This window comes from Labrus mixtus, chromosome 16, assembly GCF_963584025.1.
Source record: "Labrus mixtus chromosome 16, fLabMix1.1, whole genome shotgun sequence".
NCBI classification, from domain to species: Eukaryota; Metazoa; Chordata; class Actinopteri; order Labriformes; family Labridae; genus Labrus; species Labrus mixtus.
In genome coordinates this window covers 18,138,704-18,161,293 of record NC_083627.1, presented here as the reverse complement: position 1 = coordinate 18,161,293, position 22,590 = coordinate 18,138,704, and the positions used below count along the sequence as shown (strand labels likewise).

At 42.3% G+C, this 22,590-nt stretch overlaps 1 long non-coding RNA gene across 1 annotated transcript; it reads right to left on the bottom strand.

Annotated features, from left to right (window-relative positions):
• Window positions 1-13,429: 13,429 nt before the first annotated feature.
• On the bottom strand, window positions 13,430-19,548 carry LOC132991452 (uncharacterized). Its single transcript, XR_009676191.1, has 3 exons — window positions 19,462-19,548; window positions 17,068-17,146; window positions 13,430-15,708 (listed from the first exon to the last, which is right to left on the bottom strand). It is a non-coding gene; the product is annotated as an uncharacterized LOC132991452 (long non-coding RNA).
• Between the last annotated feature and the right edge of the window lie 3,042 nt (window positions 19,549-22,590).

Below are 22,590 nucleotides of genomic sequence, written 5' to 3'. Positions count from 1 at the left end.
GTTGCTTTCTCCTCACTGCGTCCTAAATGAAACGCCTTAAACCTACTAATTTAAGTTTCTCTTTACTCCCCAGTAAACATGTACACAAACACACTCCTACATTCTGAGTACCAACTCTAAAACTGACTCACTACGAGCAGAAGTCAACAGCTGTCTGTGAGATATTTACACAGCTACAAACATATACACCTGAAACCAAACATCTGAAACAATAGAAATTTCAAACACTTTTAAAGCAATGTCTTTACGTGTAAGTACTTTTTGGTCATATTGTGTGTGAGAACATTTGATCAAATAAACACACAATGGAAAGTAAACTCTGTCTCTGGATTTCACACATGTACATGAAGAATCAGTCTTTCTTATGTAGCATTGTAACCATATGAGGGATGTGCTTTTATTAGAAAGCAGCAAAATGAAGACGCTGGCAAAAGCTGCTTCTGAATGTACTTTTTGAATTATCTGATACAAAAGCAAGCAGGGAAGTTCATGTTTAAACTTCTGCGACGTGTGCAACAGCTGCAAGAGTCCTACAAAGAGTTCTCAGGCTGGACCTCATGGTTGCTTAAAGAGTAATACATATTGTGTTGGTAATATCTTGAAGAAAAAATGTAAATAAGTGAACTACCGACAATGACTTGGTGGAAACATTTGAGTCCTCTTTTTCACTTACCCCCTACCCATGGAGGTTCAGTGGGAGCTCATGTTGGAGGGGGCCACCTCCCTCTCTCCTCCCCCGCTGCTGCTGCTGCTGCTGTCGCCGCAGTACAGCGTGGGAGATGGAGTCCAAACTTTCTTTGGATGCCAGCGAACGTGGCCACAGCCAACCTGAAGCCTCCGATGTGGTCGGGGTTGGGCGCCGGCAGGCTGATCCGAGACTTGGGGGTGGGCTCTAAGCCAGCAGGCTTTCTGTGGTTTGGAGTGATGGAAGAGAGAGCAGAGAGAGAGAGAGAGACACACACACATGGGGTTGAAGCCAGAGGCATAGTGAGAGAGTCCAATAAGGAAGGAAAGGGAGCGAGATGTGAAGAGTGGTAGAGGACAAACAACTTTTTTTATTTTGACCAAATACTAAGTCACTAATTTTAAATTGTTTTTATCCCACATGCTCGAAAATCTAAATTGGAACAGTTCAACACTCATCCCTAAGAGGGGAACTTGTTGCTTTGTTGAATTTAGGCCAAACTGTCTGAGTTGCTGCCAACACAAAAACAGTAACAACAACAAAAAAGTAATTACAACTGAAAATCAGCAACAACAAAAAATGTAATTATCAGTTCTGCATGTATAAGATGTAAGTGCAACACATGACTATTAAAAGAAAAATATTTGTTCTGAGAGGTACACTTTTACTCTCCCCTTTTTGAACTTTAAGAAGGTAAAAAGATTTTTTCCTCCTATGTAAGAAGGAAAATGAGCTTGTTTGAACCAATAAGTGGTGAAATCGGCGTTCATGGCTAATCGGTGCTGCCAACCCTGATAACTGGGCTGCGAATTCTCAAGTCATACGCGGAGATCTGAGTGTGAGCTGCAGTCTACAACTATTGTGCATAGACATTTTTGTACCTGTGGCATTTTGCTTTCCCATTGTAGAGGAGAGAGGACACACACCGGGAGCAGGTAAGAAAAACAAGAAATTAACCCTGGCCTTTATACATCAAACATATTTTCTATTTTTTATTTCCAAAATTAGGCTGCGTTTTCCTCCCGTTTAAGAACTGATACTCTTTGGTTTGGTTTCTGTCTTCTTGTTCTTCAAATTTGATACAGCACTGCAGGAGTCCATAGGCTACAGCGTATGCCACTCCACACTGAAGCGGTAATCGAATTGACAGAGTAGAAAATGTGCATGTTTACAACGTAATGGAAGTTAAACTACTCAAGTATATTTTCATGTTTGGTTACAGATGTGAGTGAGACATGGTAAAGGCTAAGCTAACCCTATCCACAGCTCTTTTCCTAATAGTCTCCTCTCTGAGAATCTTCCAGAAAACAATCCAACAGGCCGCTGTAAATGGCCTGACCGGCACGTGCTGCCACCTGTAGCCTGATCTTGGTCACATCTGACAGGGTCACAGGCTGCTGGCCTGCCTGTGGAGGAAATGACAGAGCTGGTTTAGTCCTGTGACACTTTATTTATAGCAAAGTGTTTGATTCTAAATACAGCACGGAACAAGTTGAGAATCAGCCAAACAAATGAATTGATGTGTAATAAGCAGCTATAAGACTTCCATTGAAATCTTGCGAATCATTTGTCTGATAGAGAGGCTTTAGCGGTCTTTGTTCCCGCTTTAAAAACACGTCATCTTGGATCTCGACCATCTTGCAGAAACTCTGACTCGTTCATACACAAAACACAAGTATGGGCCAGTTCTCCCTCACTTCACCATCAACCAATCCATACCACCAACGAGGCCATTATTTAATCTCTCTCTGTTTCTTCCTTTCCTCTCTCTGCAACTCGTCTTACAGCCCGTTTGAAAGGGTCCAGACAATGGCAGGTAATGAGAGCAGTGCACACTGTGCCTCATGTGCCGGCGGAAAGTGACTGAGGGGAGTGACTGCAGAGCCCCCACTCCAGCCACTTCAGCCGTGAATGGACTCAATCATTGATGGCTCAGTCATTACCATCAACTGCCCTCTCCACCATTTACTCTGACTTCTTGGTTTTTGTAACGGCCAAACGAGCTATTCAGCAAGCCTAATCAACTCAGCGTTAGGTAGAAGACTGGCACCCGGAGGAGACTGACCACCTGCGCTGAAGAGAGAAAGTAGAGGAGAGGTAGAGGAGAGGAGAGGAGAGGAGAGGAGAGGAGGGGAGGAGTGGAGAGGAGAGGAGAGGAGAGGAGAGGAGAGGAGATTTATAAGGGGATGTAATGGAAAATACTGAGTGGAGATGAAAAGGATGCAAAATTTGTAGACATTTTACATAACATAGTGAAAAAGCAGATGTTTTAAATAGTTTCTCGTTTACTTTTGGTAGCGAAAAGTTTTCTTCATCACTGTCCTTTTTGTTGGGTTCTTCAGAACGGCTTGTACGTAATGTTTTGATTTCAATCCCAACACCCATAGGCATGCACATCTAACAAACATGCTGAGTTTCTTGATAATTCAAAAGAACCTGCTTGTTAACATTCATCACTTGTGAGACAACTGGTCAAAGTCTTGGTCAAAATGCTGATACAGCAATATATCGTTTCCTGGCTCATGTGATGCAATTATCAAATCGCTGGTTGTAAATACTGATATTTTATTTTAAGAAACATATGTCACTTAACGAATATCGCTGCCAATTTCACTCATGAGTCCTCATGGTGGCGCTGACGACGTGAGTGAGGCTACCTTGAACAAAGTTAAAGAAAAAGTTGACAGTGGGTAAATGGAAGAACAAGAGAGCAGCTGTATCATGTCGGACAGCGGTGAAAAGAAGTCAACAGATTAAGCCTGATAAGAGGTGAACTGACATTAAATTGCCAAACAAAATACGTAAATCTGAAATGTTACCTTTTAAGTGGTATTTTGTATTCATCTGTTAATCAGACACCAGGATGTATCATATGATCTTGTAATAAAGCAATCATCGCAGGCTTGCTGGATCGTGACATCGTTACCATGGTATCACATATTGTATCGTGAGTTACCCTGTAAGTCCCACCCCTAGTTTCTCTAACACTGATATAATAATGTGTTTGTCACATTTAAGGGAAGGGGAGAGCAGCAGATGTGTGGAATTTTTAATCAAAAGGTTCAGATTAACCTTTGCCGATAGACTTCTCTGTAGAAGAATTATAAAAACTTTAGAAAAATTATAGTTTAAACATGAACTAGTCTGACCACTCAACTGTCAGTTAATTTAAGAGATTATGAAGACATAATTTATATATATATAAGACATAGTCATTTTCTGAAGATTATGAATATTCATGCTAAATGTCTTGGGAGTGTATATTGACAAAGGCTAAAACTTTGCTCCTTAGCTCTTTCTCACATGCAGCATTAATGGAAGTTAGAGATGGCTTCCACTGTGTTCTTCAGACCTGCCTAATGCAGAGCTTAATAATGCTGTGCAAACTGAGCGTATAATTCAATTTCCTGTGCTGACTGTAAAACACTAATTGCCAGAATGTTGTAACCGCTGATATATATATATATATATATATGTGAGGGGAGGATGATAAAAGTGTCAGGGTAATGAAAAAAATAAAGAAATCATGAGGCTGGTTTCAGCTCGGAGTCTGTGGCTCGGGCTGCCAGTCTTGCGGTGAGAAAGCAAAGTAAAAAATGGACGAGGAAGGCAGGATTTATGATTTTTCCGTATTGTGCTGCTCCTCTCCGTCAAAAAAGAGAGCTCTGCTGACATATTTCCGAGGACTCAACACAAATATTAAGTCTTTTATGCAAATTCTCTAAAGCCCTTTAGCTTGGCAGGAGAGGGCTGCTCTGTTATTAATGTTTTCTTTCTGGAATAAATTCAATATTAAAACTCTGCTTTGGATGGATCATGTTTCCATGTAGAAGAGAAAGTTAAGTCATCAGAGGATTTTGGTCCTCTTGGCCTCTTTTCGCAGTTTTATTACTAAACTACAGACGTGACTGTATGCATTCTTTCAGGGTGAACATGCATAAAGTATGCACAGGCATGGTTGTGTGCTCGCCTTTATTTGGGCGATGCATGTAGAATACATCAGGAAATTTGGTCTTGTTGGCAGGCTTCTTAGTCCCCAATCAGCGAGCAGTGCTCTAATTAGCAGCTACCGCCATGGAGCCTGCGGTCAGAGCCGGCCTGGCTTACAGACTCTGAGCTCTGCTACTGTTCCTGCAGGTCTGTGGAGGTTCTGAGGCGAGAGCAGAGGGAGACCTCTTCTCACACTTTGTTCAAACCTGGACAGGTACAGTACAGAACCAATTGGAGAATGAGTTTGTAATGACTTTTAATGTCAGTTTTGGTGTAAAAGTTGTATTTCTGTCCACAGGCAGCGCCCACAAGCCTTCTTCAGAGCACTTCCTACCAGCACTCATTGTTCCTAGTTACAAAAGTAAGCTTCTGCCTCCCTCTGTAATGTCCGAGGTGTGTCTTAGGTAGCTCCGAGTGCATACTATTTGCTTTAATTCAAGGAAATATCACCAAGAAAACATGAAGACGATGTAACAAAGTCATGTCCTGGCATCAGCAGCAGCTCTAGGCATGGAAATTGTTCCCTCGAGAAGAAAAGTCCTTCTAGCTTCTCATCAGCCCGGTGTTGTTGACAAAGCAGATATCAGAAGTCCTGCTCCTTATTGATTTTGTGAGAATTGTCATGGACTAGCACTGTTCCAAAAGTTAGTTATTTTCAACTGAGAGTAAACGGCTGACTCTGACGGCGTTTTAGTAGCTCAGGACGCTTAAGTGTCTTTGTATGTAAGGGTGCTTCAAGCGTGTGGACACAGGCTCTAAGTCAATTTGTTTAAAGAAGTCAAAGTAATATTTGCTAAATTGAAGGTGAATTCTTAACTTTTTCATGACATCATGATACTTGGCACACTTGTACAACTGGGGGCCTTGAACTGTGAAATTGAGCCCTCATGAAAAGGCTTTATGGGGCACATTTATTTTAAGCATATTAAGATTTTTGCATTGTGTCTCTAAAACTGAATAATAACACTTGAAGTGTGGTGTGACATGGCTAGCTCCAACTGACAAGCGCACAGAGAATGTATTTAACCAAACTCTTTGGTTCCCCTTCCTTTTAAAAAAGCGTTTCAATGTTTAGTTTTTTTTTAGCCACATCTTTACTGTTTTGGTTCAGTCTCATCAGTGTTGTTTTGTTTGCTTGGAATCTCTTAAAATCACAGGAAACACAGAAAGACATTAACTATGGTGCTATAGGGAGCATTAAGCAGCTGAAGAAACAGATATTTTTCTCAGGAGTTGGCAGAGACCAAAAACAGAGGACAGCTGGTTTGATCCTCCCGTCCTCATCGATGAGCTAAGCCTTGATTTATGCATGGCAGGGGAAGAAGATGGCTGAGAACAGACCTTGGAAACCTTTAGAGGACAGCCAGAGGGGCGGACAACGTGTTGCTCATAATATTGCATTAAGTGGCAAACTTTCAAAAAGGGAAAACAAAGACAAAGATAGTAAGAAAGAAAAGCAGAGAAACTGTGTTGGACCTCGTGAGATCCAAACCTTGACTCCACGTCTCAGGTCTCTAAAGATTGATTGTCATTTTTGTAGAACTGTAAGTTAACTTCAACTCTGTTCACAAACAAGATATTTAAGCATCAATTGATGAAACAGCCAGAAAACCACTACCAAAAGAAAATGAACATTATCATACTAGTGTGAGACATCATCCACAACACGGCAGAGACTTATCATGACTCTCTAAATGCAAATGTTCTGTATCCTCAGCAGCAGGTGAAGGAGGTGAAGATGACAGAAAAACATAAAGACTCAAGATATGCAGGGAAAAAACAGACTTGCTGACAAATATTACTCCTTGCCTTCAACAATAAACAACACAACATTATCAAACCTATTGAGTTCCTTGCTGTATTTCAATCCTGTTGGCCGGATGCCATCTTCTTGATACAACAACTACAACAAATAAAGAGACAGGCCGGGGCACCTTGTTTTTTGACAGGCTCCATTTAACTCCTTTGGGATAATCTTTTAGTTCCTATACACACACATAAACACAAAGGGAGAGAGTAGGCTGGCAGGTACCTGGGCTATCTCTCTCTCTCTCTCTCTCTCTCTCTCTCTCTCTCTCTCGTCTAACAAGTGTTGTCTGCCTGTCCCTCGTGCAGGCTGGCTGGGGCCAGAGTAACTGCTGAAAGCTGGGAGATTCTATCGCTGTATGACAGAAAGGCAGCGGCACAGGGACTGGGACAAAAAGTCTTAATATCAGGGTAATGCACAGGAAGATCAGCATTCAAGAGAAGATGTGTGTGTGTGTGTGTGTGTGTGTGTGTGTGTGTGTGTGTGTGTGTGTGTGTGTGTGTTGAAAACATAAACACCAAGATGCAATTAAAGGACTTAAGCTGGAGTTCGCAAAATGCATGTAATATCTTGAATTTGATACAATATGACCACAAACAAGAAACTTCAACACAGAAAACTTTCCCCCAGTGATGAAAGGTGGCGCTAGTGCGTTAGCCGCCAAACCAAGGAGTAGCTCCTCCAGCGAAGGGTGAGCGTAAGGATAATTACCCTGACAAAGGCAGCTCTGTGCCTGGGTGCAGCCCCTCCGGAGCCAGCCCGTCTGGGGCTTGCAGGCTGCAGCTCGTCTCCTCCTCCCCTCCTTCTCTCCCTGCTCCTCCACCATCATCACCGCTAATACTTTCTCAGCACACTTTGTCTGCTCTCTATGTATGGAGCAGGAGCCGGTAACGATAATGTATGTGCAAGAGCATTGTGCAGCTTTTTTCACAGACAGTTAAATGGAGACAACATTTTTATGGGGACGGACACACACACACACACACACACACACACACACACACACACACACACACACACAGAAACATAGTCATAAAAGACAAAGAGTGAGACATGAGCAGGTAGACAGAGACAAGAGGAGGCTCCACATTCTCTCGTTGGATGACCTACAGGTTTACATGGAACTTGTCTGCGCTGACAGCTGGTCACATCAGCAGACACAGACCAAACCACGCAGACAAGCCTGGTCAAAATTAAGTGGTAATGGTCCAGTGATTGTTTTTAAATCTAACTTCTGTCAAAGGAGGTCTACATCGTCATAGAAAAAATGGTAACTGTGAAAACTGACAACGCACCTTTAATCATCTTACTTGCAAATGAAAACAACCACAGGTACGAGGTTGACATTTTTAAGGTTGATTGTGTTTACATTCAGAGCAGAATCTCCCCTGCCAGCTTCATTAGCACTTATTTATGTAATTTAATTAGACATGCTCTGTTTCACCCTGAAGCCTAATGTCCTCGTCAAGCCAGTTAAGCTACTGATGTCAGCAAGAGCCTTCGACTCGCTCAGTCAGTCACAAGTCTGCTGTCAAGAGGAGGCATAAAATACAAACTAGCAGCTGTGCAGTGTGTATATCAGTGGAGTATAACAGATTTATTTTAGGAGTCATAATGTTTATAAAAAGAAGAGGAAATATTCAATTGAAAACATCAATGCAACAATATTTCTACCCTCTAATCTTTCACGCTTCCTTTACAATGTGTCGGTGGCATAATATCATACGTTCACACAGTGGACTGTAATTTTAGTCCAGTTCAATTGAAAAATATCAATTATGGCAATTAAGGCTAAATACAGCTTTTAGCATAAATTGTGCTTGAACAGAGGACCACATGGAATTGTTGATTTAAATGATACCTGATGTGGGCTAGGGTAATATGTATATAGTTAATAGAAAAATCCAGATTAGTCATAACAGTAATGAGAATTAATGGATTGTTGTGAAATTGTGAGGCTGATGAAAACACAATAGAGCGAACACTGGACGTCTGGAAATGATTTAATCTCACTTCGAGTCAGTGTTACAGAAAAACACAGCTTTGGACTTCCTGCGAGTGGAGAAATGCCAAGAATGTAGTTATGTCTGCTGTCCAAGAGTCCTGTGATCAAAATAGTGTAGGGCTATGTACAAAATGTTTTTAGTGATATGTTGTAGTGGTTTGAATTCTGTCGCCACTCAGCAGTTATTTCTTCAGCTGTTTCAGAAGCATGATTTGAATGCTTTAAAATGCACCAACACATCTTCTGAGACTGGCATTAATAAGCAACATGCTTCCATTTCCACAGCAAAGGAATTGGTGGCAACAGCGAACTGATCTGAGTTTGATCTATCGATGCACTTCTGACCCCAAAATGCGTTTTTTAAACTTGTAACGTCCAAAGAAGTTCAGGTCTCGTTCAGATGATGTGCAGGGTGCACTGCAGACCCTCGGCACGTAGTGATCTATCCTGCCACCTTTAGAAGAATCTTCACTCCAGATGGTTGGTGAGGAGCCACTAGCCTGGAGGAAGACAAAGACAAAAAAAAAAGACTATGAGAAGATAGAAATGTATCAGGTTATTGACTTAAACATGAGACCCTCTTGAAAAGCTGCTGCAAGTCATTTTGATTTCACTCTAAATTGTGTCTTTTTTATTTTACATTTTAAGTGTTTTCTTTTAAGTTTTCTTTTCTTTTTTTAACTTTTTCAACTGAGGGCAAAGCATTTAGTTCAATAACACCAAATCTGTAAAGTAAAAAAACATTAAAATACAATCAAGATTAAACTATTATCCCACTTTGTATGCGATTGCAGAAAGTGATGCAACTCAATATTGGTGCTGCCTCAGCAACCAGGTGCAAAACAAACACAGAGAGGAGGAGAGAAGAAGAGAGTACCGGGAAATCCAGCTGATGCATTTGAGTCTGTCAGCTGTTTGTCTTCATCACAAAGACCCTGCGGGGACTCTGACTTCTTTTTTTTTTTTTCTTTCTCTAACCTCTCACTTCACTTCACACCGTTCTCCAAACCTGTACTTGTGAGGGGATGGCAGAGAGGCTGCAGCGAGTTCAGACTGGTTTCTGTGCCTTTCAGGTCGGCACGGCTTTTTAACTACAAGAGGTTTGCTACTGTGGCAAATTTGTGGGAAGACAAATGGCTAACTGTGTCTAGTCGGGGGAACATGACGGCATTTCCAATTGATTCTGAGAAATGTTTACACCATTTGAAGAGTTATATTCGGAACGTGTGCCTTTCTCTGACTTCTCCCTCTGATTGTTTATTTTCAGTATCGTCTCTCTTGTCGTTTGACCTCCCCTCTCCCCTCTTCACCGGTATTGTCTTGCTCTTCCTACGGTTGCCAGTGGTTACTGTAGCTACACGCAAAAGGGAGGCACATCAAAATTAGATAGCAATCGGTTGCCATGGCACCAACTCTGTCTTAAATAGGCCTGGTCTGTTTGTTGTTGTTTCTCTCCTTGTCTCCCCCTCCTTCATTGGCTTCGTTATGAATGATGGATTGTGCTTGTACCCTCTTGCTTTACAGGAAAGCATCAAGCTCCGTTCTGAAACATGGGCTTTTCTTTTGACTAAATGTCCCATAATTTTGAAGTGTTACCATATATTGCTTGGAGAGACAGAGATCATAATAGTTTCATTGAAGGTGTGTGCAGCAGCTTTTTAAATAGCTAGAGTATAGTAGGCTACAGACCCAGTGACAGACTGTGAATAGCAGGAGGGCTGCTGCTCTGAAGCTGCTACACCTCACAGCTAAACTCTTTATGACTTGTTTTATGGAAATAACCGAGTTGATTACATGCTGGCTAATAGCGCGAGCATTAAGAGGCTATTGGCTCCGGTCCCTAGCAGCGTTTGGCTGCTTCAATTGGATACTAATGAGACTGGAGATGGAGGAGATGGAGATGTTGTTTACTCAAGAGGAGTAAACAACGAGATTGTTCAGAGAGATGAGCCGACAATTAGATGTGACAACATGAGATGAAAGGAGGGACAATGTGGAGGATCTTTAGCGAGATTCCCCGTCCCACACGGCTGCTTCAATGCGGAAAACAACTAAAAACATTGCAGGACAGAAAGGAGGGAATCCAGGGGACAGGGAGGGAATCCAGACCAAAAAAAAAAAACAGAAAGAGCAAATGAGAGAGGACGGTGAGACAGAGACAGACAGAGAGGGATTCAAAACAAGAGAAGTAAGGGAAGGTCGAGGTGGAGGCAGAGAGGTGGAGGGTTGTGATTATGGAGTGACAGCGTCGGCGGCTCTCTTATGATTCCCAAGTAATTACAAGGCAAGGTGATCCTTAGAAACCTGGGACATCAGCACCTTGTGCACGCATCGCAGCTCCTGGCTATGTGTGTGTGTGTGTGTGTGTGTGTGTGTGTGTGTGTGTGTGTGTGTGTGTGTGTGTATGTGTGTGTGTGTGTATGTGTGTGTGTGTGTGCTGCAGAAAAAGCTTAGTAAAGTTTGAGGATCCCCTCTCAACATGAAAACCTACGCCAGCCACTCACTTATGGCTATACAACAGATTAGCACCCACTGAAAACATTAGCCGCTATCCATAAATAACAATTATTTGGACTTAGCACCCTTCGTGCTTCATCTGCAGGTCTATGTGTGTGTGTGTGTGTGTGTGTGTGTGTGTGTGTTAGATTTTCTGACTATGTTGTTTTAACTCGGCCTGAATTAGAAACCCATTACAAAGACTTAAACCAACCGTGCAAACCGTGCAACCTTCACAATGAGCACAATGTAGAACTGTATTTTGCCCCTGAGTTACACTCGCTCCTCCTCTCGGCAGTGACCCAACGAGGTTTTTTTTTCTTCCTGTAACATAAGTCCTAAAATGCTGGCCAGATAAGCATCTAGCCAGCTCAGCCCAAACAGCATGCCATTCTTACCAAAAAATGATTAGACACTGCCAACCTGCACCAAAGCTTAATGGTGCTGAGAGGGGGGCGGGGAGAGACAGCTGAGAAGTGAAGAGAGGACAGGAGAGGCATATTTATGAAGAAGTGGAAAGGAAAGGATGAGTAAAACAGCATATAAGCTCCAATAGAAACGTTTGTGAAGGATTATTTCGGTACCTAATAGCAAACATGTAACGGCATTACTCTCCAATTCTCCTGTTTATGCTCTGTTTCTGTCTTTTGTTTTATAGAGTGAGGCTGACACTGTGGTCCAAACCAACACTTTCACAGCTACCAAATGATATAAACAGATTTCATGTGCTGTGGCTGGAGCCTGACTAAAACAGGGTTCAGGAGGGTTCGACTTCTGTGTGTGTGTGTGTGTGTGTGTGTGTGTGTGTGTGTGTGTGTGTGTGTGTGTGTGTCTGTGTGTGTCTGTGTATGTGTGTTAGATAAAGTGTCAGGCAGAGTGCGGTGCCAGCACTAACACCGGGGCCTCAGCCAGGATGAAAGGAGCTGTCACGACGGCTCATGGAGGAAAAGAGGAAAAATCCATCCGTCCACACTCCTCTCCTCTACATTTATTCCCTCCTCTCTATGCATCTGTTATGCTTCTGCTTCTGAATCCATACGAGGTGTATAAAACAGGCAACCACTGCTTTTCACACCCAGAACGCTTTCAGTAAATTTTGCTTTTCGTGCAGTTACTTTATCTTCTTTCTGAATTTTTGACTCTGTTACAAAACAAATCTGGATCCAAAATGGAGAGCTAAATTCAAGTAGTTAATGTACCAACTAAAACGTTTCTCCAACATATTCCCAGAACGAATAAGGTCAATTGAATGTACCTGAGTGGAGCTAAACCCATAATGACTTGTGTATCCTGGAATACTTTGCTTTAGTGATCAGCATCAAAAGAGGGTTGAGTGAAAGACCTTCTTTCATTTGCTGAGGGCCGAAGCTGCCGGCCCTGGTGGACTCTGTGTGTGTGTGTGTGTGTGGGTGTGTGTGTGTGTGTGTGTGGGGGGGGCGGGGGGGGGGACTGTGACAGCTCAGTGATCAAAACCTGGGAGGGGAGCAGGTAAGAGACTGGTGGTAGGAGCGGGGGGGAGGGGTTTCAGGTAGCAGCCTCTGTCAATCTTCCTCTCCTCCCTGTATGTGTGTGTGTGTGTGTGTGTGTGTGTGTGTGTGTGTGTGTGTGTGTGTGTGTGCGTCTGTTTGTGTGTCCATGCACCTGTATACTGTTCTGTCTGTCACGGGCACAAACTCCTTGCGAGCATGTACAGTATGCACATTTTCTCTTTCATGTGTGATCTTTACACGCTCCATCAACAAACGTCGACTTGTGGCCCTCCAAACAGCGCCGTGTCTGTCTGCTTGACTGTCAGGAGGCGGCACTCAGATCACAGGTAAACATAGTTAAGAGATGTATGCTGTACACAGAGGACTGTATACACTGTCTGTGTACTGTACAGCATCTCTGCAGCACAGTGCACCAAGAAGAGCCAGGAGGATGGAGAGCGAGAGCGAGAGAGAGGGAAAGAGAGAGGCTTCATATTTGGGCTTTAATGGGGAAAATGTTAACACTGAGGATTATAATTACACACTTGATTAAAAAAAAAACTCTTGCTCTCCTTCTGCCCAACGTTTTAGACACTCAGAATTCACATGAATACACATCATTTGTGACAGTTGAAGCCAAATTCACATGGTGGGTAGAACCTGTTATTGCAGCATCATGTGATGAAATTGGGCCCCAAAAAAAACGTTTCCCTATTTGCTTCAATGGGAAAGAGATGTCTATAAATCAGAGAAAAATGTTTTTAAGGTACATCAACTTCCCAATATGAACACTTCAGTAACCCTTTCGAAAATCATTATAGGTCCTAAAAGTTGTAAAAATGCAATTAAAGCCGAATTTAGGGATACTTTTGTCGACATAATTGAGAGCAGATCAGAGCCACAGGACTGCGACCCCAAATGTGAATGCTCTATGGGCCCAGAGCCGGGTACTTTTACAGTTTAACTACATGACAATTGCACCAAATCACCAATGGGTTGCGTGATATAGATTTCATCACTCCCACCTGCTCACTCATGGTGAAGTTTCCTGCTGCGTTCACACACCAGCTCATCGAATCCATCCTAAAAGATTGAAGCATTGGAAGACATTCTGTCTGTGCATGCATGTGTCTGTGTGCTCTCTAACCCAGTGACTTACTGTGAGCTTTATGGCTCTTTTGGGCGCCACACCCAGTAGCTGTGGTATAAGACCTATCATTAGAAAACGACGAGATGATTAGAAAAAAAGAGTGCTGTGGTACCCCTACTCACACACACACACACACACACACACACACACACACATACATGGATATACATATACGACTTCCACACACTCCACATGATGTGCGGCTTCCCGCTGCATGCGTCCGACCCTGCAGGATCCCCCAGGCTCTAATGAAATCTATTGATGTGGAGTGTGGGGACATCAGAGTAGCAACAAGAGAGAGGAAGACGGGGTAAAAGAGAGGATGAAGAGAGGGAACTGCTTCCCAGAATAGGAAAAAAAAAAACCGGCAGAGTATAAAACAAACCGACCAAAAGTTTACGCAGACCTCAATTACAGCCCAGAGCAGGATAAAAATAAACAAAATAATCACAACAGAGCACAATGAAACTTGGCCCCCTACCCAGAACCAAGGCAAGAAGCACACACATACACATATACACACACACACACACACACACACACACACACACACACACACACACACACACACACACACACACGCACAAACACAAACACACACAAACAAACATTTACTCAAATAAATAAACACTGTTAATAATCTACTGTAAGTTTGTGTGTGTGTGTGGCCTTGTTATACACACAAATACACACACATAATCATACACTCAATTTAAGTTTTGGGAAAGGGATCTCTTAACAAAAATCTTCCTTTTAACACAGAAAATACTTGTATACACACACACAGTAACAGAAAGAAACACCTAATTTGTTTTAGTTGAGCATTTCAAATTAGGAAGAAGAATGAGGAAATATGCTCTGCTCCTATTTGTGCTGTTTTATATCAGAATTATAATCAATTGTGCCAAATCCGTGATGCTAGATCTGCTAGATTCTTCTCTCAGGAGAGGCTTTCAGTGAAGGCACTTTCAACCTATATTACATAACTACAGTGGGGCAGTAGGGATACCTGTCTGGCCAGCTACCTGGAGCCAGACCTGTCTGTCTCTGTGTCTGTGAGGCCATTCCACTTCTGACGTCCTTTGTGTTTCCCACAGAAATTCAAGCATTCAAGTTTCCTCTCGGGAGCCCAGAGCTGTCAATCAAAAACATGGGATTTTTTTTAAAGGCCCTGCCATCATTCCAGGGATCCTTTTTTCAATTCTTCTTCAATCTGACCCCAACAATAAAGACACAGACACCCTAACCCCAGTTTCTGTAGACAGGGCAGGTAGTCATTAGCCCTGGTATGTGCGTACCTGCCTGCCCAAGAAGTCGCCTGCCTGTCCATGCGTGCACGCCCACATACTTGTGCAACTGCTCAGTGTCTGTGTATGTTTGTATGAGTGTGTAAGTTCTGAAGGGGGGCATCGTCACATTGTGACACGGGCTTAAAGGTATGTTGCCTTGCGTGTGACGTTCATTGTCCTGCTCTGAAAGTCCCCGGCCAGCCGGTAATCACTTCAAAGGAGACAGGTCAACAGAGAGGTGAACTCGAACCGCCCTCCGTCCACCCTACACTTTTCTTCTCCTCTCTCGTCTCTTTTATTGTCCCTTCTACTCTTGTCTCCTTTCTTCTCTCTCAATCTCAGCTCTTTTTTTAAATGTTCTCTCCAAGTCTGTTTTTAAAAATGTTTGGCCAATTTATCTCAGGCGTTCTTTAATAAATCAAATGTATTGTACGCAAACCTACATTTGGTACATTGCTTTTAACATAACCACGGTAACCACCATGGTCATCTCTACAAGCTGAAAAGAAAGATCTGGAAAGCACATATAATGTCTTAACTTTATTAGCTCAAATAAGCTAGCTGCTACACTATTATACAAGAGTTCAGAGTAACCATGCATTTTTAAAACATGGTACACACATCAGATGAAAAGGAGGTTCTTATTCATGCATACTGACCTTGGTAAAGGCTTAAGAAGCCCACAAAGTACATCACCATCTTAATGCTGTTGAAGCTGTTCTTGTACATGAGCTCTCCCACCAGAGAGGCGACGCTCCAATGGTTCTGCATTGGGTCTTCATGAGATCAGTGGGGGGCCGTGCTGTGACACCTACAGCTTTAGAGAGTAAGAAGACACTTTACTTCAGATATTTATCACATGTTTGTTTGGTTCAGCTTACATATTGATGACTTAATATTGTGAATGTGCAACCGCTGTCCTTAACCAGCATCTGTATTCCATCCTTGTTCCTGGTATTTTGCCTTAGCCAATCAAAAACCATCAAATAGGGTTGTCAAAACATAAAAGAAGATTGTGCTGTAAAAGCTTATACAAGGACCATTAATTAGAATAGATTTCTCTTTAAGTGTCACAAACAATTGGTTAACTTATCCTACTTTTGAATACATGAATAGATCTATTTTTCTAAAAAAAAAAACAAGTGACTTCTCTTTAGGAGTAGTAGGTCAAAATCTAAATGAATTTTAAGTTTAAATATGTTGCAAAATCTCTCCACGATTCAACAAGTCGGTGCCTTAAATGTAGTTTGTAGGTTATGGATCTCCTAAGAAAACATAAAAAGAGTCTGAGAAGTTTAGGGTAAAACACCTCCAGTATTGGGCTTTGCTAATTACCACTGATATTAGTTTAATGGTTTTTAATGTGTCACATATCGTAAAGGTGTTTTCTTGTGTTTGAAATGGCACATATCATGTTCTGCCTATGCATGCAAAAGAAGAAAATATGAAAATTTGTGTTTTTGGTGCGGTGATCCCTTCACAGGAAGAGGAGGAAAAGGGCGGAGGAGGAAGGGGAAGTAAGTTTGTCGGGGTAATGGTAAGAAAGACGTTGAAGTGTTTTGAGTCCCGGTATCTTCAGTCTGTCAGACGGACACAAACAAAAAGAACCGACCCAAGGCGACAGACTTAATTAGAGAGAGTCACAGAGAGAAGAAGGGATGGTGGACCCATACCTCCTTATTAAGCTGTCTCTCTTGGGATGGGAGGAGGAGGAGGGCGGAATGAAGGAAGGGAGGAGGAGGAGGCGGCGGCAGCGAAGGAAAACAGTAGGGAGTCTGAAGCCAAACACAAGGCCTGGGCACCGCCCGTCGGCCCCCACCCTCCTCCTCCCTCTTCTGATCACTCACACAGGTACAAAAGAATCCACACACAAGGGTTTTCCCATGGCATGCAGAGAGGCGAAGGAGACAGAGGGATGATGAAGAACAGGAAAGAGATAGAGAGGGAGAGATTGAGCGAGAAAAAAAAGGGAGGGAGCACTTCTCTTTAAGCAGGGGAACAATCTTTGTTCTTGTAAGCAAGGCAAAGGGCAATAGAGGGGCCATTGTCCTCTCTCTCTCACCCTTTTCTTATGAGGACAGAAGAGGGCGGGGGGCAGGTAGGCGCGCAAGCAGGTAGGCGGGCGGGTGGGTTTGGGGTGTAGGTATGCAGGGAGCCAATGGGGTGTGACTCTTACCCTCTGCCACTAAGCCAAGGGTGAACCTGGAGGCCAACTGTGCCACCTGGACGAAGATGGAGAGGGAGCTGCCTAACTGCTGCACACTTAATGAGAGGGAGACAATAAAGACATCAGGTTCAGAAGTGGAACACAACATATGAAAACAATTGAGACAGATCAGCAAAAGACCTACCTGAAACTGTCCCACCTTCTTAATGGCCACTGATATATAATGATCATATAATAAGACAATGCTAAGAAGAATTAGAGTAAGTGGGGGGTCCTCAATGTAAGAGTATTCATGTTTTTAATAGTCCTATAGTATACAGACTAATGGTCAAAATACAAATGACCTTTAATATGATATGAAGATTTTTCATTGAATGTTTTTTCTTTTTCTCCATATTCATGAGAACAATGTTTTCTTAAGCGTATTTTCTTATCACACTGTTTACTGCAGGAGATGTGTGAGACTTGTGTTTTGTGTTTTGGTTTGAAAAAGGGAAGATATGAAGCTTCTTTACAATTTTGAAATGAACTACAGATCGTTGCATACAGCTAATATAGCAATCTGCTACTATTCATTCAATAAGTGATGTTATATAATATAATTTAAACCTACTCTGATTCTTTAATACAGGTTGTATAACACTCTCAATTGAATGGCGGCTATTTTCAGTGTTTGTCATTGCTGTCATTATGTCAGTAAGCGATTCACAGAATGGAAACTGGGTGCCTTTGTTTAAAATTTCCTCTACTAGCTTTAATATAAAGTTTAAGAAAAAGTCAAAAGGAGGCATAGATGGCGTAGCGGTTTGGTTGCGCCCCATATACTGAGGCTGTCGTCCTCCGGCCTCTGGCTTCTTTCCTGCATGTCATTCCCCACTCTCTCTCTCTCTCTTCATGGTTTCCTACTCTATCCACTCTCCTATCTAATAAAGTCAAAGAAATCCAAAAATAAATCAAAATGAAAGTCAAAAGTGAGCAAGGGAAGATTTTTCCATAATGCCTAACTTGTGGTTGGTGTCAACACTGAGTGTGTAAGAGCATTTGTTCAACAAAATTAAGGTGACCAGTTTATCATTACAGCATGAAAAGTGCCTAATAGTGTGAATCTGCAGCATTAGCCACACAGAAAAATTAGCAACACTCCCCCTCGACCTGAGGTACCTGTTGCCTTGTCTGGTCTGCCCAGCTCTCACCTTTCCACCCTGGGGAGAAGGGGGTGGAGGGCTCTATGTAGCGTGTGTTTGCATGTGAGTGTGTGTGTGTGTGTGTATTAGGGGGATGGGAGTCTCTAGAACAAGTCCACCTGTCAGAGTGAGCTCCACCCCCCAATACGAGTCATCCCAAGGGGTTTTTGCCCTAATGTCTCCTTTAAACACAACCTTCTCCAATCCTATCATTCTTGTCTTCCTGCCGAAACTTGGCGACGAAATCTGGATGCTTGAGAGAGAAGGAGGGAACAAGTCAACAGGATTCAAAGAGAGAAAAGGCCAACCGGCAAACAAGTAGAGAAGTAAGAGAGAGCGAGACGTAGATCAAAAAAAGGAAATGGAGAGAAGGAGCAGGAGATGAGAGAGAGCTCCAGCTAGCTGGCGGCCAGCCCCGAGTCCAAACCACAAGGGCCTAAAGTGGCTCATTGTGGTGGGACTGGCGTCTGTGTAGTGCTGGGCCCCTTTGCATTCTCCCCTTTAGCCCCCGCCTGCTCCAACATGGCCTGGCCAAGCTTTAACTGTAGCGCTGGAACCCACCATGCAACACAACTCTGACCAAAAAGGCCTGTGAGGGAAAACAGCCCTCAGCTCATCTTTTCTTGCTGTCCTTGCTCCCTTTCTTCCTCTCGCATGAAAACAAATTACTCTTGTTAGCTCCTGCAAAATCTCCATGCATGTATTATTTGAAACTTGAAGCATGTTTGAGCTTTGTCAGGTCCTTTGAGAATGGCTCTGCTTCTCTGGATTTGTGAGCTTTGTGTGAATGTTTTTTTAAACACATCAACCCGCGAGTCGGGGAGAGCTCTGGTGGTGTTTTCTCTCGAGGAGGTTTCTCGAAATCTAAGCCTGTGATGGGAAGTTACATGAACACAACATGGTCTGAAACTTGGTATGAACTTTTGAATATGAGCAGGGTGGACAAGTGCTGGCAAACTTTTGTCTTTCACTTTGAGTTAAAAAAAAAAAAAAAGTCTCAATACATTTATTGTGCAACTTATGCCGAAATCACAAATCAACAGATGCTTTGGTTTGGCGGATTAATTACTTGTGAACAGGAGATATCGTTATCCTTAATTATAAATCTGTGTTATCAACGCTGTGACATCTAGCCCCGGAGAATGTTCAGAGACGAAAAAAGGAGCTGCCAGTGTGGAAGAGGAAACCAAACCCATCAACAAGTCTTCATATTATGTACCTGTGTCTGGACGTTGGCCAAGTGTTAGGTCAGGGCGCCTTCCTCCAGCGAAGGGATCTTCTCAATGTCTGCTAAACCAACATGTCTAACAGAGAGAGAGAGAGAGAGAGAGCAGAGAGAGCGAGAGGTTTCAAGTAACTTTCAACTGTTGTAAAAACTTTCAGAGAATTGTTCTGTTTCATCAATGCATTGACCTTTGGAAGCACCATGTGTCATCCTGAAGTTACTCAATGTGTACAGACACTTTGCCCCCGTTCCATGGCTGAGTATTGTGGCATTCAAAAATCCAGACATGTGCTGGTATGATTGAGTGAGACAACCAATCTAAAGGAACTCCCCCTCCTTTATGCTTTCATCCAAGTATAACAAAGATGTTTAACCTTTGAATTGTAAATCTACCCCCTTTCTGGGTCTTTCCATTGCGTCTCTATGATGGTTCCAGACTTCCCAGGCTGAGGGAACAGGGGAACACCAAATCCCCCCGCACACCACCTCCAAGTCTCTCCTCTGAATATTGGGGCTATTATCTCCTGCATCTCCAATCAAGGGGAGTGGAGAGAGCTATTAAAGTATCCCATTGCCTAGAAATAATAATCAGGTGGTGTCTCGGGCCAGGGTTAGAAATTATGATCGTGCTGGTTTTGCCGACAGGCAGACGCAAAGGAAGCGAGGGAATGTGAGATGAACACAGTTGTTGTGAACCATGGATCATAGCGACTGGAATAGCCCTTTTTTTTTACAAGATAAATAGGAGATGGATTGGTTTGGGACTAAAAAGAGGATTCTCTGGCACTGATTTAGTCTTGGCTGATTCTTTTGATCCTTGGCAGAGAAGTTTGAGGAGGTAGAAAGCGTCTCTCTGAGGTATGGACCTCAGGGCTAAAGGTGCGCACTTAGGGCCAAGTGAGGGGATAGACTTACTCTCTGCGGCTCCCACACTGACTTAGGAAAAAAAAACTTCTCAGGTTCACAGTTATGAATTCAATTGTAATTCCTCCATAACCAAGGCATCAGTTAACTGAATGAAAATGAACATACATTTGATACAGTAACTAATAGACCATCACATCCACATGACTAATGATTATTTCCTTATAAATCATATCATCCAATTTGAGACCAGATCAAATAAAGAGCACCAAGTTCTACCCAAAACAAAGTAATATTTTGGTATTAAATTCAAGCTCAGGGGGCTCTGACAGGTCTATGAGCTGGAAGTGAACATGGGTATCACTCTTCTACAAAAATAAGATGTATTTTTATTTAGTTTAAAATAAATAAAAAACCTACAAATATAGCTTCAAAAGTCTGAAAACACGGCCAAAATAAAGCTCATATCTGTTGCACATGTTCCAGCAGTTGAGACCTTGTTCTCATCATCTGAATGCCTAAATTCTACCTTGGGCTTCTGAGGTAATCCCAGGTCAGATGGAATATAAATAATTCCTCCAGTGTGTTCTGGGTCGGCAGACCTCCATCGTGAGGCGCACAGGGAGAATCATTTTAGTATGACTGGCCCCTGCAATGACGACAAGCTCCAAGCCTCGATATCCAGTCTAGTCCATCTCGTGCTTCATTACACTCCCTCACTTGAAGTTTCTTATCTTCAACTCCTCTCTTAACTCAACAAGGTAAGGAAGTAGTTGACTGCAAACTGAATCAGTGCAGGCAGGAGTTTATCCAACAGAACTACATCACCCACAGAGCGTAATACTATTGGGATGTTAACTAACTAAGCCCTGTCAGCTCCTTGGCTGTACTGTTATATTCTGTCCATGAAAATTAAGAATGACAAGGAACAGACTTGGTGGATCCCAAAACCTGAGGGGAATATGTTTGAGCTACTAGAGCGAATACAGACACACATCTAAGTAGAGTCATAAACGGACGGGATGTATTTTGAAGCAGCTGTTTCAATGCTACAGTTTAGCTGCCTCTCTGTTTCACAAATAGGATGTAGTAAGCATTATTTTTCTAAATCCATTGGTTCAGTAATTCATCATCTCTTTTATATGAATTCTACATCGAAGACTATTTTAGAGTAGAGTATTGGGGGTTCTGAGGTAATCCCAGGTCAGATGGAATATGAATAATTCCTCCAGTGTGTTTCGGGTCTGCAGACCTCCACAGTGAGGCGCACAGGGAGAATCGTTATAGACTGGCCCCTCGTCAATGACAACAAACTACGAGCCTCGAGATCCAGATCCCAAATGATATTTCATCTACTTAAGTTTGTTTTGTAGATATGTGGTATAAAGCAGCAGAAATGTTTTCTACTTGGGTAAACAAAAATCTTTAAATGCCATTTAAGATGCCCCTCCATAAACTACAGCTTGTCTTAATATCCACCACACGCTGCTGTTATCTGCAGATCAACAGTTGGAACTTTCACTTTGTTAGGATATATTTTTAATGTGTGACATGTTACACCCGGCCATTACACACATGAAAATCATTCAAAATATTTCGCAGATAGCTTGATGATTAGCCTAAGGCTATATCTGTTATCCTGAACACAAGCAGTTTCCATGATTGACAACTGTGACTGACACCTCTTTATTCTTTTACTAACTCATCATGATGCGGTATAAAAGGCTCAGAATAATCAATTTATATCATATTACACAAAAGACAAAGTGCTTATTTGCACATTTAGAACTATTATAATGTGTTGTGAGCAAATCAAATAACAGTTTTAAAGGTTTTTTTTATGCAGCAGAAAAGCCATTCTGAGTGTTGCTGTGTTAGCATTTACTGCAAGTCAATATTTTTCAGTTTTGGATGTCTTTTCCCATCTCCCTCCATATGTATATCAGTCAGTAATATGTGGTTCCAGATAAGATGTTGGTGGGCATGTTGCATATTTATCTAGATAGATGGAGAAAATGAAAACTGAATCCTGTCTATTGGTAAAAAGGGTTCTTATATTTGTTTTGTTGTGTTACTAGTGGAATACAATCAATCGATCGATCTTGATTTGTATAGCGCCAATTGACAACAAATGTTAGCTAAAGACACTATACAAAAGAGCAGGTAAAATACCTTACACTTTGTTATATAATCTACAAAGAACCAACATTAATCCATCATGGATGGATTAACGTTGGAGCGCAGCACTAAGCAACATTT